Below are 27,906 nucleotides of genomic sequence, written 5' to 3'. Positions count from 1 at the left end.
TTTTTACCTTAATAATATATCTTAGTCTTGGCAAAGACGATTAAAGTTTTATACTTAGCAAAATCGCTTACTAACAATGTCTTTCCTGTAAGTTTAGGCAACTGCTATAGCAGATACCACCATTTAACAGCAGTATCAGTTCATTACACTTGGTTCGGTGCTTCAACCTCTTGTCTAACTGTCTGATAATTAAAGTAGTTCCTAATAGACGGCGTTGTGCAATTTTGGATATCCCGATCAAACTTTTCATTTCAGAGGAACGCGATTCTGTGTTGATAATGTTAGTCAATACTTTATTTGTCCATGCTCTTGAAACCATTAGCCAACCAATTAGCTTATGGCGGGCATTGAAGGGTCGTTCTTTGAAATCAGATTATTAAATATAATTTCAATATAAGCCCATCAATCGAATAGGCATACATGGTCAATTTCTTACCTATCAGGGGAATAATAAAATCGATAAAAAGAATGTAAAAGCGACGAGGGAATGAAAAAAACCGATAAGGGAATGACAAGGAATGACATAATGACAATGAATTTCGGAACAATTACTTCCAAAATAATACACTGAATCATAGAACGCTCTTAGCAACTTAATGTTATTTTTAAGATCTATAGAACGAAGTACCAAACGTTGATTTTAGTTGAAACCCCAGTCCAAAGGCATTGAATGAGAACCAGGGGAAAAGAAATAAGTATGTCTTTGATCGACTGTTATGATTACGATAATTTTTACTTAATCCATGGAAGTAAATAATCATTTACTTGACATATGATTTTACATTGTACATGCCCATGAAGAATACATTTTATATGAAAACACACGGGAATGAAAATCACAGTGAACCAAAGCCACGGGAACGATATTATGAAATCGTTTATTTCAGGTGAAAGACCCATAATTACATCACAAACAAACGAAAATACAATACAAATTAACTTAAATTAAAAACAGTCAAAATAACAATCATAAATACATACGTCAATTTTGTGTTACCTGTAAGAATAGCATATATTTTTAAGAAAATAAGTAAACTAAATATCAATATCCTTAGTAATTTACCTCTAGTTTTATGTCAACCTAATATCCTAAGAGCATTTATTAGAAACATATTAAGAAGTTCTAAATGTCACGGAACGTGTAGTGTGACTTCCTCGGATTTTATGATATTTTATTTTTCTTTGAAAGTGTTTTTGGAAGAATTTTATATCAAATGTTAACACTTACACCTATTCCACAATACGGTTTAAAAATTGTATGGATATACATATAACGACTTTATAACAATTTTAATAACATACATCTTGTTATCAGTTTTCGTGTCACCGCCGCGCGTGGTAACATAAACATGCAGTACTCGGTAGAAAGTTACCTTTACGTCTGGCAGCCTTTTTAAAGAAAAAAAAGAAAAGGTCAACCTTAACGCGTCACCGCCATGTTTGAGTTTTTAAAAGTCAGTGCTCATTTCACGTTATTGTTTGTAACATAAGATATACCTAATACATTCGAGATTGAGCTAATTATTTAATATTTGCAAAGTCAAAGGTAATTTTTAGGTAATACCGAACATGTTTCAAATTGTCACGACAGTGGCCTCAAAATTCTCTCCCCGCCACGGACTATTGAATCCACGTTCGTGTCATATAGATACGTGGTCGTGACATTCTCAATTCGTTTGATTAATTTAGAGGCATATTCACTCTTTAGAAATGGATTTTATTAGCTACGTTCATTTGTTATTATTGCCCAACTGCCGAAGCAGAAAAATGGTTTCCGCGTGTATGTGGATGTATGATGTGTATCCGATTCTTTGTCACGCTCTACAGCGTTAGTTTGACGAATTTCAACGTATGAGCTGTCATTCGATGTGTCGTAGTCATGGGAGTAACTTAGGCTATATTAAAAATATTGTATAATTCAAAATAGTGGAGTTGGCCGCCAAAATGCCGAAACGTCACGGCTGAGGGACACTTTGTGACAACCGTGATTATGTACTCATTTTATTTACCTTTCCTGAGGGTATTAAGCTTGACCATATGCATCAAAAAATGCTTTTTATACGTAACAATATGTGAAAAATATTTTTCTGGACACAATTTAAGAATCACCCTGATTGTTTGAGTAATTGTTTAAAAGTTTCACTTTTTTTGTAGTTTTCGTTGTTACCATATACTTACTTTTTTCTTTTTTATATGTAGGTGACAACTGTGATTCACTATCATCCGAAAAATTGGTCGTCGGAAAACGGCACCCTGTATTTCCTGCCTCAACAATATATTACTAAATAAAATATGATAACTAACAATGTAAGATACCGAATTTAAAAAGATAGGTAGTGTTATACCTACAATTATCTATACTATTGACATCTTCCAAAAATCAACAATAAAAATTGGCTATATTGTAGTCTCAGATTTATTACAATTTACAACAATATAATTTTTTATTTTCTAGTAGCAAGTAATAACGCCATCTTTTTTATTTTCTAAGAATTAAGTTTCTGGCCGACCGCGTATAATCGTAGTTAACTTTTGTAACGCTAGATGGAGCTTTCACCTTCACGTGCGCCGCGGACTCCGCGGAGCGCTTCCATGTGTGCGTGCTAGCGCTGCCGTCCTATCACTAAAACCTATCAAAGCTGCATATTACCAGTTTTCGTTTGGATGAATATTCTAAGACAGGAAAAAATTCTCTATCGACTGGTCTTGGAATCATATTTTTATCATTTGTAGTTACGGAGATACAGACTCGACGTAACACGCTAACTGCATTATAATTTGATACTTCTCGATACTATAAAATCGCAAACCCACATTATTCTTCTATAAGTAATATAAAAGCGCTTAGCCAGTTGTTTATTTTAATTAATCTTTTACAACATACAAAGCTAAAACACATTTACTTGGAAAAACTTTATAAATTTCCATTAAAGCCATTTAACCCTATTATTATGTTTTATCACGTACACTTTTTTATAATAAATACTATACAAAAAAACAGTTACTAAGCTTAAACATGGCTAACGTTCTTTAACTGTGTGTTTAAAAGACTTTTATTGCGATCCATATTACAAATACACCACTAAAACCTATTTAGTTTTCTTAACGGGTAATTATGTTTGAGAAAAAGAATAATAATACAACAGTTAAACATGGCCAACTAACAATGCTACGCTAAAACCCCGCTAAGTATAAAACATATTCCCTTAAATTTAATTACGTAGGACAGACAGTTTTTCAATGCGGCGCGCGCGCAGTAAGTTGTCTGTTTTCGTTGGTGAGTAATGGATGCATGTTTATGTCAAAAATGTCCGGTATGCGAATGTAAGTGTTAAATATCTCTTTATATTAAAGATTTAGGCACACCAAGATTAGATTTTAACTATCTTAGATCCTATACATCTTTTAGACTACATAAATAAGTAATGAAATAAGGAATAAATTATAATTGTTATTTATTTTATGCGTTATACGATTTTCAGAATACAGGCTTAGATTTAGCAGACCTAGAGAGAAGGGAATCTAAATAGGTACAGTTAAAAACAATGGCCAGTAGAGTATTAAAATCAACCCTGGCAGAACGCTTTGATTTATGTACCTATCACTATAACTTGAATTTCAGTGGAATTACCTTGAGACCATAACGTGTTAGTCCAAATCAAAATGCTTTCTAAATTAGTGTTCGTGTTCATGGTGCAGATAGTCTATGTTAGATGAGTAAAAGAGCCTTGACGGTATGTTTAAAGTGATAGAAGAAGAAAATATAATTTGTTAGAGTTTATACAGTTATGAAATAAAACAGGAGACAACACGCTGCGCCGTGCTGTGCAAGAAAAATGAAGATCAAGAGGAATCCACCTTTATATGATGTTGACGCCCTACTTAATAACTATGGAACTAGATATCTATCACAGGAGATATATTAAGAGAACGCAATATGCCTAGTAAGATGTCGAAGTCACTCGTGTTGAAAGCATTACCGAAATCCAAGAACGATAACACCCTGATATACCATATTTGCACGTATATATGCAGTAATTTTTACAAGAGCGGTGAAGTGCTGTGCCATGTGGGGTAATCGGGTTTGGTTTATATGGATTTGTGAGCGCATGTCTATTCAAAACAGTAACCTGTTGATGTACAAAAGACACTCAAGAACTTTAGAGAGGAAAGGAAGAAATGGAAATAAATAGAGCGGTAGTCTAAGAAGAAGGAGGAATTGGACTTTTTAGCAAAGGAATAAGTAATAGCGGTATCTTATGAAAGCGACGGGAAAATATAAGAAGAAATACATATGATGATATGATCAATAAGGTCAATTAGAGTTTTTGCTCAGATTGTCGACTCCAACGGCATTAGACGAGATGAACATTACGTCCTTTCTAAGGGCATTATCAGTGAATTGATCAAGGGAGGAAGAAGGATAGTCAGAAGTTGAGGTATTTGAAAAAAAGTTAGGTTGATGCATTCGAAGGAAAGTTTAGGATATCCTACTTACCGAGAAAATTTTTCAGAAGAAAAGAAGTCCAGATTAAGGGAGACGAGACCAAAGAAGTCATTAATTCACCTTTTTGATGGTTCCAACTCCAAGTAACTTAAGAAACTACCAAACTTTAGATGGTCCCCAAATTCAACGAAATTATGAATTTGAAGCCTTTGATCATCTCCGCATATTGTACTGCAGTGATTCCGTAATGCATGACACTTAGCTTTATATTTATGCGAAGGATGTTAAAGGAAGATGCTAAAGTAGGTAACACATTTCTGTAAATTCGTTTTTTAACTTATGTGTATCCAACTAGTAAGTCCTCACCGATTACAGAGACAACTGCTCCAAATTCGGCATAATTACTACAGATTTCGATGCCTCTAAACCTAGTAAGTAGCATGTTGAGTTACCTTTTACCATCGTAAAACTCAGGAAGTCACAAATCCCATATAAAAAACTAGTAGGAATCTGAGAACTAATAGATTTTAGTGTGGTCATTTAGCCTTACTTTTTTGAACTGGCAATAAAAGCGCGGGGGGCGCATTTTCAAAAGTGGTCTTTATCAGGTACTGGGCCTTACATGGATACCTACCTTACAATGGTTAGTAATCTACGCCTACATCTAACAAATATTTGAGTCTGACACAATTTTCGTTTTTACTCCTTCGCGTAAAATTGTACAAAGCTGAAGACTGATTTGTCAGTATATTTTACGTTTTTAATTTTATTTTTGAATGCAAATAAATACATATACGATACAGGTGTGATTAACAATAAGTAACTCTATAAACTTGAAACTTGATCAACGTGATTTTATTTAAAAAAAATGCAAATATTTCCACGACTTAAACCTAGTGAGCATTCGTCATTTAACGGGGTTTTAGAATAGGAACGCATACAAATTACTTCAATACCCTACGGTCATTACATAGCTAAAAAACGGTCACAATCCAATAACGTGTGTATTATAAATGTTTTCTAGGTAATATTTTAACAGATACAATACTATAAAATTGTTCAGTACCTTGGCGGTTATTAAGCTATGTTTTGTTTATTACACAATTCACAATTACGATACTATAAACACGTAAATTGACTTTGGCCGTTATTTAGATATTTTTTATATATTATACAATTCTAAAGAACGGCTAAAGTATACTTAACGGTGTTTTAGGAGTAATATCGTACATATTTTAGTAATTATTTGCAATACTAAAACACAAAATTGTGATTTTCTAATTAATAAAATAATATTTGAGAAAATGGTTTTCAAAAACAGTAAGCATAAATTTAGTTTTAATTTTTGCATAAAAGAAATCCCGAATAAATGTACACATTTTCTAGAGATATTGGTTTGAACGTTTTTTGCCCATATCTCAAAACTATAATTTGTGGGTTAGATAGGTTTTAGGGATAGGACGGCAGAGCGGGGAGTGAGGAAGCTATCGGGCGTGGCTTACGAACCGGTATTCACGGCTTTAGTAGGCCCTTAAAAGCGAGGCCGTTTTCTTGCGCCAGATAGCGTCGATGCTAATCTGTTCGCATCTCAGCAAAATTAGTCAACACGTTGCAGTCTCGTAGAAGCTATAGCCTACCTTAAATGCGTTATGGGTTTGGTATTATATTGCACTGTATAAAATAATGAATTCGGGTAACTTGTTCAGTGAACCAAGCCGAGGGCATAACCTGATAATCATAATGATTGTAATATTTTCCTTTTAATTTATAATGATTGTATATAATACCTACTGACATTGTTTGACCGTATTACATTATGTTTGTCTTCTCTCATTTTGCTTTCCCGTAAATACAATACGATAAATACACATCGCAACCAGATAAAACTGGTTCATTTCCACTATTTTATATCATGATAATGAAGTACTAAAGCGGTACAATTAACGCACTCGCATAATTACGTTTAACGAATTGTGAAGCATAAAATGACTCGGCGGCCGTAATTTCGGATTTATTTTCGTTTTGTTGCAATTGTGAATTGGGTTAACCAATGTAAATTTACCTGTGTTATAATAGTATTAAGTGCTTGTGAACGAGCTGCTTAAATAAATAGTTCGAAAATTCACAGTTTATCGCAGCCGGAAAATAATATTTTTTTATAATAGGTATTCATCAAAACTCATACACCACACAAACGGCCCGATTCGAAGAATGAGATACGATAACGATAAGTTCTGGTTTAGTATGTCGTATAATTGACAGAAGCAGCTCGATTCGGGCAATCAATGTCACTTTGACGTTAGAAATATCGTAGATAGATCTTATTGGGATCACAGCGGAATCGAAATAAACGTCAATTTTGACATGTCGTTAAGTTGTCGATCTTTTAAACATCTTTCCAAGATCTTAAACGTGTCTTTATCATTATTCGAATCGGGCCGATAACCTGCACGATGACTAGAATATTGACTGGACACTGTAAGTTGAACAAACACATCTTTCAAATTGGAAAGAAACAAGATGCGACATGCAGGTTCTGCCAGGAGTCAGAGGTGACTGCAATGGACATTCTCTGTTCCTGTGGACCACTAATGACAAAAAGAAGTACCTACTTAGGGCGTCACGTATTGCAATCCTATGAGGTATAGAACATTTCTGCCCAAAGAATCTGGATTTTCCTGGATTCAACGGGCATTAGTAATTAATTTTAAAGGGCCGTCACAATAGATCACTGCTTGAACGACGTGGCACTCAAAGGCCCACAATTCCCCAATAGTAATAAAATAAAGTACTTTAAATTGACATTCGAATGGTAACTGCAGTTGCATTACTGTTGCGACATTACTGCTGCGGCTTTGACGCGGCTGCTGTCACAGTAATTTTCCCTTAATAATATGAGTGACGGATTGAACGTTCTAATCGGGGCAGTATGCGCCTATGAACATATCTCATTTTAACAAGTAGACAGTGACAGTGCCTGCGTCAACGTCTCAGCAGTAATGCCACAGCAGTAATGCAGCTGCAGTCATCATCCGAACATGACCTTTAACCCGCGTATAGAGTTGATTGTATATTTATTTAAATATAATATATAGGATATATTCAGGATTATATTACATTTAAAAACAATAATAACTCAAATGTACCGTTCACAAGTTCCGAAAAATTTACAGATGTGCTTTCTGGTATATTAAAATCATTACTAATTATGTATGATTAATTCTCTGAGAACCAAAAACTGCAACTACGAATTATTCCGTTACCGTAAACATATGTCTCCACTATGTCGGAAATAAATATAATGATGAAAGATCACCTTTTTAAATTAAACAACAGTTAAGTAAATCGCAATGTAATTTATTTAAACAAATGTTGTACCTGCCGTATGAATTCGAATTCAATTTAAAATTTGAGAAGCTTCGCTCAAGTTTCATAGTATTGATGTCGCATCAGGATACAATAACTTTTGTCTTACGAACGCGAGTTATTGTTTGTACAAACACAATGGCAACGACAAAAACAGCTAAGCTCGCTTCCCGCCTTCAGTCGGCGATATTGAAAGGATTAAATGAATAATTCAGGGAGGAAAGTCGCGAGCGCCGCTCTTGGGCTTGCCTCATTCATGCCTTTCTGTCCGAGTGACCTACCCACTTAGCATGCACATTTATATTTAATTTTTCAATTTTCACAATGAGTTGAAAACACAATGAATTTTCAAGGGATTGCGAGCTTGAATCGCAATATCATAGCTTAAAATGGTTCATTCAGTGAATTTTTAAATAAATTTATAAATACATAATTATGTAAAACGTTCTCGTTATACTGGGTGACACCGAATGTCAAAATGTATTGAGATGGTAATACTGAACAAGGTTTCCCATGGGACTAGCCACAAATCATTTTTGACATTTGGAATCAGGACCCCAAAATCACCCATATATTGACAAATAACATACATCATAAAGAGTTGAAAATAGGACATTGAAATTCTCAACGATTCATAATTCATGAGCTGTTGTAGAATTCCCCAAAAAGGATTTTTTTGAATTTGAGCTCCTATTTACTTAACCGTTTTGTCATAGAAACGATCGGCTAGGATTGTTCTTATTTGGCGCAAACTATTTTCGCAAGACGCACACACACAAAGACGCAGACGTAGACGGTTACATTAAAAAATATATAGATTTTATATTCTTGGATGTCTTTACCGAAAGCTTCATGCATTATTTCTACTTTCACTCTTGACTACTATTTCAAATATGGAGGAAACAATATGGCAAGTTATTTTATCTTACAATACGTAGAATTTTTCCACTTTCAGCACATGAACACATTACGTCTCGCCGAGCTTGTACTGGACGGCGATTTGATTCAATAAACATTGTCTCGGAACTCAGTAAAATGGCAGGGAAGTTCAGGTATCAATATTACCTTCGTAGTTTTCAATATTTTTATGACTACGTAGATAATGTGACTAAAAGAAGAATAAAATATTGGGAAGAAATTTTGTACGCTTGGATATGGCTATCTATTAACTTTGTATATCGCAGCAGGTTGTAATAAAAAATTGCCATTAAAACTGTTTAATGTATTTTTAAACCATAACATGACAATATTAATAATCGAGCGGTGCGTGGCTGCATTCCCATAGGTAAGAGTGTTTTTATTGCAGTTCTTAAGTGCGGGTTTTTTCTCGCTAACCGCACCGCTATTTTTTTCAGAATAACTTTTCCCAAATAATTATTTCGCAACCATTTCATTTCCCAACCCCATTGTTGGGAAATGAAAATTGCGTACTAAGTTGGGTTAGGTTAGGTTGGATTATGTAAAGTTGGGAAATGAAATTCACCCAAATGAAATTTCTGCGAAAAATTGGTTGGCATGTGAAATTCGGCAATACAATTTTCGGCGAAAAGGCAGAGAACCTCTGGAAATAATTCTCGGCATAATAAAGAAATAATACAATAGCTACAATAGGACTTTATATGTGACCGCGGCCGGCAAAACGTCCCACTTGTAATTGCCATAAGGACGTCTTGTCAGGCTGTTCGTAAAGATACAAGCAAATCTCGCCCTTATGGCAAGCGACAAAGTTGGACGTTTTAGAGGTCACATATATTATAAGTCATAGAATGTCGAAATTGACCAATTTACGAGAAGTTTTGCTAAATGGAGACCGTCTTTAAAAACTAAAGCAATTTTTTCTAATTTTGCATAATGCATCTAAACTAGAAAATACTTTTTGAGAACAGTCATGCCTCTTTAGAAAAAAATAGAAAGCAATGCTTAATACTTGCCTCTGTGTATGTGAATAATTTTGTTAATTTCACGGTTCCGTCTGTATGTACTTAAATAAAATTATGAATTAGCTTTAAGAAGGAACAAGGTTGTTTAATATGATTGTTTTATTTCATTTCATGAATTCTGAGATCCTCTACCCGTAAAGAGTCGGTAAAAATGCGAATGCGCAAGATATCTGTGACAGAATGGAACAACCCAATATAAGAAAGTTATCTCTAACAATTAGCGTGAAAGTTATATGAAGTGATAGAAATCCTGTAATAATCCGTGGAACATTGGCTGGCGATAGTGTCAGGAGTGTCCGCTCTAAGCCAACTTGCGACACTGTAATCCGCACCCAGGACGAGTTTATCTAAGGCGACCCTTTACGGGATTAACCTAAACTTGTCCGACAATGTTCCTATTTATATATGCTAATCGGATTATCGGCAGTTTAATAATTTAGTTAATGATTTGTATAATTTTTACAGTAATGAACTTTTATCTACCTGCCTGTAAAGGTAAGGCGTCACTCGCATTGTAACCTTGAGCGCCCGTCGCGAAAAACGAAATTTCGTTATCTGCCTTTCTATCGCTCTTGGATATTCGAGGGTAATAAAAATAAGATTTTCATTTTGCGGTATCAGACGTAACGTAGATAAAAGAGAATAAAAAGCGCGACATGGGGGCCGATTCTGCTTAACAATTTTTACCCTGTTTTGACACGACCTTGCCGATAATTACCGCTGATTGGTGCGAGCGAAATGCATTGGAATTCGTTTCATTAGAGATCTCGCTCGAGCATACCGGTATAAGATTACGGTATAGACATACAAAAATGAGAATAGCAACTAGTGATATTTCACTTAAATGATAACATTGCTGATTTCATAATTGTAATCGTTAAGTAGGACATCCTACTCCTCCTACTGGATAAGTAGGACACTAGCAGGCTACTTTAAACGTACACTCACTTTAGAATGATGTCATTTAGGTACCGTTAATTTAAATAATTTATTTGTTATTGTAGTTTTTAATTGAATAATAATTATAGCTTTATGATATTTACTTGAAACTTTTGTACTTAAATATATAAAATTTTGTACTTTAGCGTGTAGTTGCGCTTTGTCGGAAAGGTTTCCACGGAAGACCAGCGTCGAGATCCTTAGGTGGTATCTTGACATTAAGCTGAGTGAAGACCTTTTCAGTGACGCTTAATAATAAATAAATCATTGTCTCGCATCAATAAAAGTTGGAGTAAGATCCACTGCAGATAATGTCAATTCATTAATCAATATTAATCAACCTCAAAATGTCCAAGTTTGAATGCCGCTTTAGACCTTCCCTGGGGATATGAGGTTATTGGCACATTCATCCATCGCACGATCAAACGTTCGCCCCTCTCCTATTCCCGCATGGAATCTATCTAATTAACAAACATTTGCTACGACTGTCAGCTCTTCCATTGTATAAATGGACCTCGAAATTTGGAATTACGACATTGCTGATTACACATATATATTTGGTTACCAAGAATATATGCATTTGGTTAAAATGTAAAGTAATTAAATTAGAAATAAAATAATTTAGCTCCTTGTGTACATCAGTACACAAAAAAAAATCATAAATATACATATAAAACATAATAAAAACATTCTGTTTTATTGTATCTCTACCTATCTTATGTACAATAAAGTGTTTAAGTACGTATGTGCGTATGTACGTAGGTATATACATACTTAATGATAAAAGAGGACAATGTTATGTTTTATAGTATGGTGTTATACACTTTTTAACTCTTAAAGAAAGTATAGACCTATTTTCTGCTGTTTAATGGCTCTTTGTTACCCAGTAAATGAAAAAAAAACTCTTTTTGTAACTCGTAACTTGTAATTCTAACATGTACCTATCAAGTGAATTATAATTTCTAGTAATCATTGTTTGAAGCGTTTACCACGGTTACCACTAAAACTAAATTAAGCAAATTGAAATATAAACCTTTACTCAAACTAACAAACAAAACAATGCCGCCTAAAATATATTCGCAAAAAGTCGGAAAATCATTTTCATGCTTCAAGAAACAACACGCCAACAAGACAGAACGCATCAATTTCTTCCAAACTACCCTAATGCGAAAGGGCCGGATGTTGTTAGTTGCATGACAAACAATTTTGTGGTAACTTGTACTTTGTAGGTACTGTGCCAGCCAAACTGTTGGGGTAAGCTTATGGAGGTAAGTTTTTCATTACTTGTAAGAATTATTTAACAATTTTTCGTCAATAACTTCTACTTTCCGTGTCAGCACTAGTTGACAGCTAAAACTAGCGGCCCGATTTGAACTTCGTTAAGATACGTCAAAAAATTCCTAAAGATACGATATGGATTGGATATGTCAGTGACAAAAGTGACGTTTTTGCTTGAAAACGTCACTTTTGACGCCGACATATCTAATCTATATCGTATTTTATCTTCAGCAAATGTTTGACGTAACTATATTAAAATTGTAAAAGGGCCGTATTTTATCGGAGTGATTCTTAACCATTTTACAAACATTAATTCGTGCACTGTCGCAATAGTTGCCACTACCAATCTTAATTTCAAGCAAATATGTGACAAAAGGTTGAACACCTTGATCTAATAAGATCTAATGCAAGTCGTTTAATACCGTAACAATCAAGGTTACTAATTAGTATAACGTGGTCTACACAATCAAAAGCTTTAGAAAGGTCGCAAAATACGCCAATTGCGTCATATGACTCCTCTCATGCCCGCAAAAGAAATTTAATTAAACTGGTATCAGCATCAGTAGTGGACCTGCTTTTCGTGAAGCCAAACTGCTCTGTATGCAAAATTTTATTAAAATTAGAGTGAGAAATCAACTGCGTTAGCATTAATTTTTCGAATATTTTGCTAAACCTGCGTTTAGCACAGAAACAGGACGGTAATCAGAAGGATTATCTCTATGACCTGATTTAAAAATGGGAACTACTTTACCATACTGCAGCAAGTTTGGAAAAACACCATTGTCTATACAACTATTAAAAATACAAGCTAGAGTGGGTGCCACGACATCCAGAATAGTTTCCAGTACCTTGACTGACACGCCCCATAAGGCCTCCGTCTCCTTTATCTTAATCAGTTTAAAAGACCTCAAGATATCAAAAGGAGAAAATGGAAATTACTAATATTATCTATTTGTACATTTTGACAGAGAATGGATTCAGCTGCTGAGGAAGAGGAAGCCAGACTTCTACTCGTTTTTTTAGGGATTTCAGAAAATAAAATGTTAAATTCATTGGCCATCGCTATTGCGTTAGTTACTAATTTATCTCAAATCTTCAAGGAAATTCCAGATTCACTTTTATTTCGTGGGCCAGTCTCAAGTGCAGTACAGTGCGCGTCAAGGCCGTAGCAGTAATGTCGTAACTGTAATGCAGCTACAGTTGACATCCGAACGTCACCTTAATGCTGACATTCGGAATGGGAATAACAGCTGCGTTATGGCGGTATTAGGTTGACATTCGGATGGGAACTGTAGCTTCATTACGGCATTACTGCTCAGCTGCAGCGTTTTTTTTTTCACTTTATTGGCAAACTGCATACAAAAGATGTCACAACTGTCGCAACAGTAATGTAGCTGCATCATGGCGGTATTAAGGTGACATTCGGATGGGAACTAGAGCTACATTATGGCGATATTAAGGTGACATTTGGATGGGAACTGCAGCTTCATTATGGCATTACTGCTCAGCTGCAGCGTTTTCTTTTTACTTTTGCTAGGATCATAAGCTTAGCTTAGCTTATTCTTCTCTCTTAAAGGAGTATAGTTCATGTCATCCACGATGACGCTCAGATTTGTCAAATCTCATATTTAATAACATGACAATACGGAGTCAAGGAACGCGTTGTCGTGAATGACAGGTTCTACTTATATACACACATTTCCTGTTATCAAACCCCTACAAGACCAATTAACATAACAGAGAAACGGGCTAAAGTCCTCTCGCCTATTTCATAGACTGACAACGCTTATAATTGTCTTGTAAGTTAACATGGTTTATTTTATCTACCTCGTATTTCCAATAAATATTATTTAGAAAACAGATCTTTATGATAAAGATGTAGAGTTGCTATTGAAATCAACGGGTATGGTAAAATAATAGGTTAAGAAAGTTCTGAATTCGGTGAGTAACGGACGACGGCCCAGGCTACGTCTGAGTTAATTACGATTGTTTTAACAACTATGAGACAGTTCAGCGGCGTTACGTCCTTGTTGATGCGTATGAATTATATTGCAGCTACATTTCGTGCATTATACATTTCAAACTTTCGCGTTATTAACACATTTTAAAACATTTAAAACCGGGTCTATCACGATTTTTTTTAGGAATATCTCTTTATTTTTTTAACAAAAAAAACTTAAAGTAATTATTACAATTAATAATGTAAACTATAAGTAAACTAAAACTAAAATATGACTAAATTAAAGCTAAAATAAATCGAAAAATGGCCCCTGCGGCATAGTACCGAATACACTGGCAGCATTTCCTCGCTGGATCGTTAGACTGATGCGTTGAGCGAGGAAGCTGCCAGCTCTTTGATCTCCTGTGGCGTCTCTGAGTCTCTTAGACAGATCTTTGAAGAGACTCAGAGCGCCAGGGCCCCACGGACCAAGGTTCTCGACACCGAATGGAATAAAATTGTACTCGGCGCCGATAACTCTGTATTTTCCTACCTTGGCGTTCTCCGCCGCCTCTGCCGCTGCCGCTGCCCTCACGGAAGTTCGGTGGAGATTTATTTTATTACATTATTTCGACGCAGATTTCACTGGTCTCGAAAACATTTCCACCGGTAGTTACACAAATCTCTGTATTGACATTTTGCTGGGACATCAGTTTTCCGCGACCACGACCACGTCGAAACGTCGGAAGTAAAGGTAACAAATTAAATTCGCGCGGTTTTAAATATCTTTCAAATTGTATAAAATGCATTGGGGTACCTTCTGAAGCGGGGTAATTAAAAACACCGGTCAAGTGCGAGTTCGTTTTACTCGTGCACCGAGGGTTCCGTACACTCTTTGAATTATCTCGTGTAACTATAAAGGCGAAAGACTTTTGAACGTACCTACCTATACTAAGTATAATTGTGTACAGCGACATCTATCGGCAAATTGTCTAACTAATGTGCGCGATGTAATGGATTTATGTTGGTTTTTCGAGGATAATTCTCTATCGTGTAAACCGATTTCAAAAATTGATATTTTATTTGAAAAAGGTGTATTTAATGTAATCTCATAGAAATTTCATGTGTAGTAAACACACGTAAAGTTGGTTAAATTGGTAAATAAATCATTATTTTCTCTATGAAAAATAGAGAAACAAATTTTTTGGAATGTACAATTAGAGCTCTTTCAAATGATACCCCACTTGACCTAGTCACCAGACTTTGAAATTTTGCCCCCTCTTCATATTTGCCATAGTTCAAAAAATAAAATAATAATACTTTCATTCAATGTGTCTGGGTTAGCGTTGTTCATAACTATTCGAAATTTCAAATCGATAGCTTAAGTGGTTCTCGAGATATTTAGCGACGTGACAGACAGACAGACGGACGGGTTCCTTTTATACCTTTTTGGTACGGAACCCTAAAATGGTTTCCAACTCTTGCGCTACCGCGATGCTTACTGCTAAGGCATCTTGCATACTGTTTCTTCAGTAGAAAGTGCTTCTAGTTTAATAGATAAGTGTCATTTTCAAAATTACCCGGCTTTTGAAGTACAACTCATTCAAAATAAGCCAATTTGTATTTTTTACCTATAATAATAAATATACAACTTATACAAAGAGCCATATAGATAATTCTCTTCTCTTAATAGGAAACTCGGACGAATATTAATTCCACTTTTAACTATACATTTGTACGTGATCTACCCCAATATTAACATTTTACTCGACTGCGACTTGACCAGAAAGTAGGGTTATGGGTTTAAATACTGATGATTCAGTACAGCCTGTAGCTTAGGATACTGGACGGATTTTTTTAAATGACGTATCGGTAGATTCCTCTTACCCTTCGCAACTTGTTTACAGTTATTTTGTTACAGAAAAATTAAACCAAGCGCCTAAACTATTAAGCGGATTTCAATAAAAAAGACATCAGTAGATTTTGGGGCTAAATAATGTGATTGCAAAAACAGAGTTTTAGGTCTTAAATAGGGTTCAAACAATAGTGACAGTAATCAAATTTTACAACAACAATTTCTGGGATGCCTGTTTGCGTGTCTTAAAATTTGAGTTTCGGGGACCACGAGGATTAGACGGCACAAGTGACGGAAACAGTATGCGACTTATTTGTTTTTTCTTTTATCTCTAGTATATCTATGGATTTATTATGAATATTGTGTAAGGCGAAGTGAGACCTTATTAAATTTCACACAAAAAATGTTTACAACATTTTGTCCCTAAAATGAAGCCATCTCATAGAAATATGGCTCAGAAGTCAAAAAGTTGTACTACTGACGTTTTATTCAAATAAATAAATATTCGTATTCGTTTAACCGGTTAAACCCGAGTTAGTGGGTAACCCTGAATGGCGTAAGTAGCCCTAAGTTAGCATTCTTACACGTAAGGTTTATTCTACATACTTATTTGAAACAGTGCGCATATATAAGCTGACTTGTGCATTGTTAGAGATGTTGGATGGATGATGTTGGATTATAAATACTTTTTAAATTACCTGAAAATATTCGTTTAATACTATATCAATTAAAATACTATCAATTATTTCTTACCATTAATGAATAAATCAATGTTATCTTATAACCCTGAAGACCGTTTTCCGAGATCGGATTAACGTTCAGAAATGACTTACGGACGGTATAATTTGTAAGCGTATGCGACGTCCCGGTAAAGCCAAAGTAAACATCAATGCATTTCCACTTTCGAGGGATAAACCCTCGTCTCTTTGAGCGACAATCAAGTTGTCAATTCGCATTTAACACCCTAGTTTACCTGTCGTTTGAAACTTTGGACCCTTCACACGTGAACGACTATGCCTTTTTCTGCTTTCTTTTCTCAATTAGAAATAAACGATAAACTGTATGTTTGTCACTATAAAATAACTTGATGACCTCAAGAAACATTTGGAACACTGAATGGCTTAAATATTATATACAACTATTCCGACCGCTGTTGGTATGAATATTTATGTTCTGCTGTATCTAAACTTAAAATTGTACCTTATCATTAATAAAGTCTGATGAAAACCATTAAAACTGAACAGACGATTTCGTATTTTATCACATGCTCTTGCGTCTATTGCAGCCGATTTAAGCATTGCTGTTTAGACAACGGGTTTGGTAACTGTGGAGGCCGATGCGTGAGCGGCAGGAACTCAGTGTTTATTGACATATATTATTTAACGTATGTAAAAAAATATTAAGTCACGATAACATGTAACTGACTAGTTACCTTACCTACTCTTAAACAACGTCATAATTGAGTATTCATACTCTTGCCAAGTTTCCGGTAGATTCAGTAATTAGAAGTGAGCGATAATAGCCTGTCCTAAGACTCTTTACTACGGAGTAGCTTAAATTAAATCTATTAAAAATTCAGCTTCTTCCTTTTTCCAAATGGTTTATTTGGACAAGTAAAGAATGACACTAATTGAGGTTTTCGCGTTCAACAAAAAGCGACATTAATAACGTTTTTTTTTACCTAATTTTTCTTAACATAAAAAAATTTGGGGGTCGTAATTTCGGGGGCCGGGCGCCTACAGTCAACAACTCGTTAAATTCGGGAACGGCCGCCGTCCGCCGTTATTAAAGAGCATAACTGCATAAGAAGTTCTAATACGAATGTGGCCTTTTGCTCGTATTTAGCCAGGGCAGCACGGCCCGGATCGGGAATTAAGCGGAATTCAGCCCTCTCAATGTAAATTAAACCATCTGAGCGAATGTTGCAACGGAAGGCGGATGATTTATTTCTCAGCCCGTAATGGCTTTTTAATTCATCCAGTTCTCACTTGAAATAAAAGAATTAATAGCCCTGCTTAGTGGAACATGTAGGTAAACGGTACGCGAGTAATTGAATAATTCATTTGAATAAGGCATCAATTATATTTACGGGTCTTGGTTACCATTATACCCGTATTCGAATAATTTAAACACAGTAGAAATATAAATCATGTTATAATTTCACAGCTGCTAATAACATTGTAATAATGTTAGTGTGACACTACAGTTTGCCATTAAATTAAATGACATTGATTTGAATTAGGCGCACAATTATGAGTATAGGACTCAAAACTCGATTCTATATTTTCTTATTCCAGTTATTATCGACTAAAGAACACAAGTTATTCGTTCCAAATGAAAGTTAAATTAAGTTTTACTTATTTTACACTCTAACAACAAAATTAAAAAAAAAAAACGATATTTAACGATAATATTATTTTTAGTGATAGTAGCTACATAAATGTGATAAAACAATATGGTCTAATAGGTATTCTAGGATATTTATATATATTTAAAGAGCCTATAAAGTGTCCTACTACTGGGCACAGGCCCCTAGACTTCCAATATTCCCCATTAACTGCAGCATCCATCCAGTTGCTGAGAAATGCGTCCAGGTCATCCCGCCATCTCCTCTTAGGCCGACCACTTCGGCGTTTAAATTGTGGCACCCACTGCGTGGCTAGTTTAGCCCGCCTCTGTGGGAGCATACGTCATACATGGCCTGCCTAGTCCCACTTTAGCCTGGCGGTTTTCACACTAACGTCGACGATGCCTGTTTTGTTGCGCAACGTAGTGTTTCCGATCGGAATCATTTTTACCCCAAGCATGTTACTATAAGTCATTTTAAAACCTATGTTTCAATGAGACTTATCCAGAATGAACAGTTGAACATTAAAAAATAAAGTTAACATGTAATAATACTCGTATTCTCATTAATCAGCTTAGGCTAGCGATGGCTGGCACGAGCGTACCATATTTTTCTCGACGGCGTACCATACTGTTTTAATATTGATATGGTCACTATAAGATGTTGTTAGGTTAGCTAATTACGTAATAACTTAAGATAGAAGGTCCCTTAAATAGAGACTGAATAAATTAACCGACTTGGTATTACATGGATCTCACTACTTTTTACGGTAGAACTGAGTTGCGAGACTTGGTTTTTTACAAGTTATGTTTTTGATGGCATAATTATAATGAATACCAGTTTAAGTTTTGAAAGATGGTTTTTTTTTTTTGACGATATCTGTCAACCAGAGGTGCATCATAAATATCGTATATACAAAGGTATTAACTTATTATTAGATAATATAAATAAATTTAAACATACATCAGTAACTTGTAGAATTACTTTTAGGTACAGTCAGCATCAAAAGTAGCGGATCAAATAACGTTTCATAAGTATGTACCATTCTGTAACAGCTTACCAAAAAGTGATGTCTTTAATAAGGAATAACTAAAACTGTAAAAGATATACTTTTGAGCGCGAATTTTAACAATTTATCTATATTTGGAAAAGTTATCCGGAATATCAGATACTTTTGGCGCGTTGTTTCATCCGCTACTTTTGATGCTGACTGTACCTACAATAAATAATTATAATGGCAAACAATTATACATTATTATTTAAACTACCTATATCTCTTACTTATGATTGTGGAAAGTATAAATGATTCTAATATATTAGAATAACTATGTTAGTCATAAGCCAAAGTAAGTAAAACTAGAGTAACAATATCCGGCTCAAGAAATTGAGCTGCCTCCGAAACCGCCCCAAACAATATTATTATGTAAGCAGCGTCTCCATGACAAAATATTTAAATTGTATCTGCAAAACTTTGAAGGCCTAAAAACGCTCCATATTTTCACAAAAATAAGATTACATTTCTTCAACATCGACCGTGTCCCGTATTTCTGGTAATAATTCCAATTTCCAACCACTCTTCTTACTTGATGCAATAAAGGGAGACAAAATATTTAGTTTTTCCGCTACCTACGTAACTACGTGAGAAGGACGGAAAAACATCGATGTTTAAGTCCTACCTTCATGCGAGCTTGAATCGCTTAGAAGTTTCGTTCATGTCGTTTCGTTTTTATTCAAAGAAAGAGAAATTATTTTTAGTTTGATAAGAAATAAAACCCGTGGCTTTTGTGCCACTGGGGACCAGCCGGTAAACCTAAAATTGACATCGAAATAGCTATTTGTTCTGCTTCATTTCTGGTAAATGTAATTTTACGAATATGATTTTTATTTTCTTATTTTAGAATTGGTATGGGTTGGCCTAAGTTAGTAAGTAAGTAGTGCTTGGCATTAGTAAAGCATTAACGGGATGATAACAATACCGGGTGTTTCCTGTAACAGGAGCATTAAATTAAACTGTAGGCTGTAGTCCTCAAACTCACCAATATTTGTTCAGCAACTTTTAAAAATAACTTATATTTTAATTTTTAGTAAACATTGAAGTTAATTCTAAGACGCAATGTATTGCGAATTTTGTAACGTTTAAAGCGTGACAAGCAACGTCAAACACATTGATGTCAGCGTATATTGAAAATAATATTAAATTTGTATGAAAAAGATAAAGAATTCATAATTTTTAATAGTTGTTAATCATAAATTATATCGTTTTAGGAGTACAATATATTATTATGGTTTATTTATTTTCTTCTGTTACAGGAAACACCCGGTATACTCTCGACTACTACGAAACCAAATTTAAAAATTATTATTTTATAAATAGCTGTAGGGCTAAGATGGTCGGCTTTTTATCATTTGTCACCATGCCTGTCACGTTCTAACAAGTATGTAAGTGCAAAAGTGACGGGCATAGTGACAGGTGATATAAGTGGAACCATGCTGCCACTGCTGATGCGCTCTTTAAATGTAAGTTTGATTTAAAGTTATTAAAAACATTTTCAAATAAGTATTAGGTAGGTTAAATGATATTACACTTTCGAAAACAACAACCAATTTTACACACCTTACATAATTATAAAACTCTGCTCGAATGAAATATTAAGATACCTTTGAATTCCAAAATTAACGATCACAAACAAAAGTCTCCGTGAATATCAATACTATCAATAGGTATCATATTATATGTAGAACTCGAAATTTGGAAATACGAACAATAAATTATTACACTAGTATCTTTGTTGTACGTGGTTTAATAAAACATACATTTTTCTACGTAAATACAGGTTGGCCCAAAAAACGTTGACAAATATTTTTTAGGAATAATTTTCTACGAATGGACACTAACACTCAAGGAAGAAAACATGCTGCTAGTTGCCGAGAGGAAGATTCTCCGTAAGATACTGGGCCCCAAACGAAGACCGGATGGAAGCTGGACAGACCTTAAGAACCGTGAGATTGAAGACCTAGTGGCTGAACCTAATATCATGGGAGAAAGTAAAGCCCACAGACTCCGTTGGTTGGGCCACCTTGAGAGAATGGGCGAAGAACGGAACGAAAAAAGAGCGTACCTGGGTCGCCTAGCAGGAGGACATCCTATCGGACACCCCAGATATCGCTGGAGCGACATGGTGGAGGCGGATCTGCGCGAACTTCGACTCAACAATTGGCGAGAAGTCGCACAGGACTGAGAAAAGTGGCGCTGTCTTGTGTCCGAGGTCAAATCTCATTTTGGGTCGCTGAGCCAACGGAGTAAGTAAGTAATAATTTTCTTACTTACATATCTTTTACAAAATGTCATTAAAAGTAAAAACCGCTATTTTATAAGTAAAACATCTTTTAAATATACTCCTTTAGATTTTTTTTTGTTACACGAGCGGAAACTAATTTTTAAAAAGCAGAAACGTCTTTAAATTGATTCCCAGCTTACGAGCGGAAACATTTGTTAAAAATAATCATCAATATGGCAATATTGACAAAATTGGCATTTTTGTTGGCCAGGCCAGCCTTACGTTTTACTTAAACAAATCTTCCGCCTGCTTGTAACAAAAAACCAGTCCGGTTCGATAAATTCTAAAAGTAGGAAATAAACTGATTCAAACCATCTGCTCAGAGACGAGGGTGCCGATTGAACGACAAACGACGTCAGATTGTTTACGTTCAGAAAATTATGTTGCCATTTCATACCGCCCGCTGTTCACTCAAGTTAGCTTAGAATATTTCCATTACTTTGTTTAATTACTTCGATTTTATGAGTAAAAGTTCTTTGAAGTACTTGTTTAATAACTTTAATAATTCCTTTCAATCTTGGATCAGACCATGTGGAAGAAAGTTTACAGTAAAGTTGACTAATTTTAATTCTATGTCAACCTGCAGGCGTATTCTGATGAGGCGTAATAAAAGATTAATAATATGATCTGGATTTGTTATGGAAATGGTCTATCAGTGTAAAAAGTGCCGTCTCTGTTTGAACAAATGTTACTTTTGACACTGACAGATCAGTGGCGTTCCACGGGAAAAGGTACCTTATGGCGGTTGGAGCATACGCTCTTGTTAACGACGCTCCAATACGAATGTGGTGCTACGCGACGTATGCACTAACCGCCATAACGTACCTTTAGCCGTGGAACATCACATAATCCAGATCAACATCAGAACCTGTTATTAAAATCAGAATACGCCTCCCGAACCTTGATTTATTGTCTTGAAACCATTCAAATTACACTTAATTATTACTGGAAAATAATGAGCGGTTTGAGCTCACTTTATAAAAACTTCACAAAATCATGCTCGTTCATTAATTTACTTGCATTACGTATATTTTTTATTAAACGAGACGTAGGATTTAGTGGCATTCGGAAATCATTTTTCAATTTACTCTTAACCACAACAGCATAATTCATTTTTGTTTTTTTTCCGAGCGGCAATGTATTTCTAACATCGTGATTTCTTGTGACAGTTCAGTTGTGACGTCGCGTAATTAATGCGACGTTTTGAGTTAAAACAAAGTAGTGATACATTGCTTGCTGAATTATTTTATATGGAAAAATAAAAGTCGTCCATTTTTTACAAAACTTATGAAAGTGTGTTCATTAAAGCTTAAACTAATTGTATCACACGGTACACGGTGTATTTTTTTTAAACTCAATTAAATTGAATGGTGCATTCCTGAGCTTAAATTAAGTTACTTTCTCAAAGACACCGGTATTATAATTAACTCAGTTTCGGATATATTCGAAAATTTGTTTTTACCTAATAAGGCCCATGTGAACGTGTACATGTATGCATACAGGCTTGGGGTTTATTTCTCGAACGGTATTATACTTATATTATTAGTCCACGAACTGTCAAATCGTATGGGTTACCATGACAACACACTGATAATATTAGACTTATACCGTTCGAGAAATGGGCCCTTGCTTACATATTGAATAGTATTTAGTATTAGTTTATGCATTTATTACTAAGCGCAAGTACTATCTCAGACGATCGATGTTCGAAATTATATATGTCAAAGTTTTCAATTGTTTGGTTATGTTAAATAGGATGCCCCACAATAACGTATATACAGCATTTAAGAGCAATTCCTAGGTAAGCAACTTTTTAAATCTCGAATTTTTGAAGCTATGTTTCTGTCGCGCTGCGGTCGGCGGGAGTGCGTGCATGCGATAAGGACAACTGTAGCTCGGACTAAAATTCCCACGCAAAAAACTCAAAAATCGAGGTTTCGCTCTCGACTGTTTCCTCCTCTAAAACGCAACCAATCATTATGACATTTTGGAAACTGCAAGAGGAAGAAAATAATCTATACCGCTATGTTTTGATTTTTTGGATATTTGTTGTCATATTTGTATACTGCGCCTTTTTTTGCAGCTAATTCAATTGAGCCGTTTTTGCGATTTTCGAGGCGCTGTAAGTTTCTTCAAAATAAAATAATCCCAAAAAGCAAAACATTACGGCATAGAAACTGATGATATTGATCTTATTTGAAAAAATCAATGGAGGAAACAGTCGAAAGCGCTTGTATGGAAAAATCGCAACTAGGAATCCCTCTTAATAACTAAGCTATTCAGTTTCTTTAGCCATACCCCGAACATTACGGAGTTTAAAAAAAATACCGCGTATGTAAATACAATAGCCCTTCAACATTTGTCACTTATTATATTATCGCTCTCCAATAAATAAAATGGTTAATGAAATATAAGGAGGACTGTAATCATTTAATTTGGATGGTTCATAAAATTGCCCGAATTCCGGCAACGCATTTATGTAACACGTATGACACATTAGCTATGTTTCTGTCGCGCTGCGGTCGGCGGGAGTGCGTGCATGCGATAAGGACAACTGTAGCTCGGACTAAAATTCCCACGCAAAAAACTCAAAAATCGAGGTTTCGCTCTCGACTGTTTCCTCCTCTAAAACGCAACCAATCATTATGACATTTTGGAAACTGCAAGAGGAAGAAAATAATCTATACCGCTATGTTTTGATTTTTTGGATATTTGTTGTCATATTTGTATACTGCGCCTTTTTTTGCAGCTAATTCAATTGAGCCGTTTTTGCGATTTTCGAGGCGCTGTAAGTTTCTTCAAAATAAAATAATCCCAAAAAGCAAAACATTACGGCATAGAAACTGATGATATTGATCTTATTTGAAAAAATCAATGGAGGAAACAGTCGAAAGCGCTTGTATGGAAAAATCGCAACTAGGAATCCCTCTTAATAACTAAGCTATTCAGTTTCTTTAGCCATACCCCGAACATTACGGAGTTTAAAAAAAATACCGCGTATGTAAATACAATAGCCCTTCAACATTTGTCACTTATTATATTATCGCTCTCCAATAAATAAAATGGTTAATGAAATATAAGGAGGACTGTAATCATTTAATTTGGATGGTTCATAAAATTGCCCGAATTCCGGCAACGCATTTATGTAACACGTATGACACATTAGATCCCGGGAAAGGTAAATGTCCCTTAACATATAAAGTTTGGGGGACACCGCATGGCTACGAGGGAATGTGGGCACGTGGCGATCCGCAAAATACGGACATGATATTTAGCAGATGTGGAGTACATTTCAATTATTTAATTTGAGAAGGGTTTTTTGAAATGACAAATTTAAACATAAAAACTTTCTATTTAGGCGGACTTTTTTTGTATTTTTAATAGAAAATAGATTAATCTTTCACTCGAAAGAAAAGCAAAAAAAATATGCATTTTGAGTTATGTCATATTAACTGATATGGCATATATGCCTGAGAAGACTTTAGAATTAAATCAAATCCCATAACGTCTAATGAACATCTTTTGCACACTAGTCGTATCATCGTATGAGACAAGACTTTCTTTGCTCGACAAAAGCAGCCGACTGCATAATTTAGAGACTAAAGGTAACATTTCAATTAGAAATAAAGAAAGAAAGAAAATAACTGTATTCAGGACGCTTACAATATTGCTTTAATTTATTATAACAAATTGATTAGTATGATGAAGTATAAACGTTATTGAAAAGGTCTCCCCTCAGCTTGATCTCAAGTTATCTTTCAGGTATCTTGACGCTGGTCTTCCGTGGAGACCTGTCCAAGCGATCGAGCGAGCGATAGGCATGACAATTATAATTATTTCAGTTCGAGCTATTTGTATACAATGTATCACTTAATTTCTCAATGATATATGTGTAGGACTAATTAGAATTTACCCAGTGGTAGTACTGAAAATAACAAAAATTAATAAAGGTTAAAATTGGCATTGGCACTTACAAGTGAAGGGGATTTCTGCAAATTTAAAATGTACTATTTGTATTTTACTTTAAAAGACAAAATTCAATGCGAGTTTCGTATAGGCGGCGGTATGTTGTTCTAGCATTTTGTGGCGGAATATCTAAACGGTAGCATTGCAGTGCAGCCTTGCTGTCAATGGTATTGTATTGTAAGCTGCTGCAGGTAAATTGAATTTTAATGTCGATATCTTGGATAATTGACAGCGCTGCACTGTAATGTTGTTGCGATTTGAAATGTTCTGTTTATAAATCCCACTAGCTGAATAAGTTCTAACATTGGAGCGATATCTAGGGTATCATGTTAATAACAAAATTTACGATTAGATGTACTCAAGAGCAATGAAGACTCAACAATTCAAACTGCAGTGCATCGACTATATATCTAATTCTAATCTAATACATCTTAATATCCCTACGAAAATTCAGGCATTCAAATTCCAGTAGAAGGTTTGTAATTAAACAGAACCCTTTTACAACAGCTGAAATAACACGGCCGGGCCTTACCTGTGAACCTTTATTCGCCGGAAAGAATCCAGAGGTCCGTTTAAGTTTGTTTGTAAAGTAATTCTATGTGCGCGTAGCCACAGATTACTTAATTTTACGAAGGTACTCCGCTCAATATGTATCTTTAAAATCAATGATTGCTCTTTATAATTTTACCTAAGTACTGTTTTATTAAAAATCGTACTTCTTTGTTATTTTCTGTTGCAACATTCCTATTTAATTATTTCGTCAAATGATTGACTTACTTCACTTCCTATCCAAGCTGTCCCGGACTTTATTGCAGCTTTAACGTATTTAAATTTTTATATTGACGACCGGGTCTGGCCTAGTGTATAGTGACCCTGCTTATGAAGCTGATGGTCCCAGGTTCAAATCCTGGTAAGGGCATTTATTTGTCGTATGAGCCTTGTTTCTGAGTCATGGCTGCTTTCTGTATTTATTTAAGTATTTATATATAAATATCGTTATCTAAGTACCTACAACACAAGCCATAATTGAGCTTACTGTGGGACCTTGTCAATTTATATAATAATGTCCTCATAATATTTATATATGTATGTATATTTATTTCATTTTTAAATTAATTAACCAAATTGTCTTATTCTATCACAAAAGTATGTTAGTTTAATAAGCTTAGCGTCGCTTTATAGACAGCAGATTAGTTATAATTTAATTTTGGTCACGCATTTTGTTCAGCAGTATTTATGTCATTGTATAATCTTTGCATGGTGGGTGCGTTCTGATACTGTCGACTGCGAAAGTTTTATTCTACCGCGGGCATAATCTTTGGATTACCCTGAAGATGTTAAGGCGCAGAAATTATAGCGGAACTTTCTTTTAAAGCTTATTAAAGGCTGCTTTTTACTTCGCTCAGTAGGTAAGCTTAACCCGATCCTGTTTTAATAGTACATTAAAAATGGTTCAAGAAATAGTAAATAAAGTATTTATTTAAACTTCATTACACAGTAAATATAAACTGGAATGTAACTATTCTCCACCAGTCAACCTTTAGACCAAACATTAACAATTTTGGTGACATAAAAAAGATGTCATGCTCAAATTAAACTTATTTGTACACAAAATTTCTTTATTAACAAGGTAGAACCTTACCTTACCTATCTAATATGTATTACACTCGAGATCTTTCATTTCATAAAATGGAGTATTTGTGCCGTGGCGCCGCTAATAAAAATACCTTGTCAAAATACAGTGTGACACTTTCATTTACAAATTTGGGATGTTTCTTGCATGTCATGTTTCAGTATATTATGCGGAGAGGAGAAAATTATTTTCTAGAGCCCTCTTAAAAATCTAGAGATTTTGTCGCCATCGTGACGCTGAAAGTATTTTCCGGGCTCAGTGTTTTATAGCATTTTTGTGTAAGTACGTTTATTATTATTATTTATTTATTTTATTCCTGAAAAATAACGGCTAAAATTGGCATTAGATTTTATATGTAGGTAGGTATCGCTTTTCGACAGAATCAAACGCATTTATTATTAATAGAATTATATTTGATAAGCCAAAATACACAGGTGAACTATTATTTATACCCCTTAAGCGACATTTTGTGAATTGTTCGGGAGAGCGTTATAATTTTCATTTTTGGAAAAAAAATCGTATCTATTTTGTAGCCATTTTAGAGATTTGTGTTCTGTCAACACAACACAACAATGCACGTATTGTGTCAAATTTTAATAGCTATTTAACTATAACGGTATCAACAAAAAAATAAAAGCTTCCGAAATAAGTGTCGCTTAAGTTAAATAGACCTAAAAATCCGGGGAAAACCCTTTAAGCGACGCCCTAATTATGTAGAAAGCTACTATAAAAACAATTAAACAACCTTTTTAGTCATATTTATAACTGGAATAACCATTCAAACAACCATAGCGAGAAAAACTTTATCTATAGACCCTTAGAAATAATGATGTATGTAATGATGTACATACCTTGTAT

The sequence above is a fragment of the Cydia pomonella genome, chromosome 8 (genome assembly GCF_033807575.1).
Source record: "Cydia pomonella isolate Wapato2018A chromosome 8, ilCydPomo1, whole genome shotgun sequence".
NCBI classification, from domain to species: domain Eukaryota; kingdom Metazoa; phylum Arthropoda; class Insecta; order Lepidoptera; family Tortricidae; genus Cydia; species Cydia pomonella.
The sequence above is the reverse complement of the archived record's forward strand: the minus strand, read 5'-3'. Positions refer to the sequence as shown.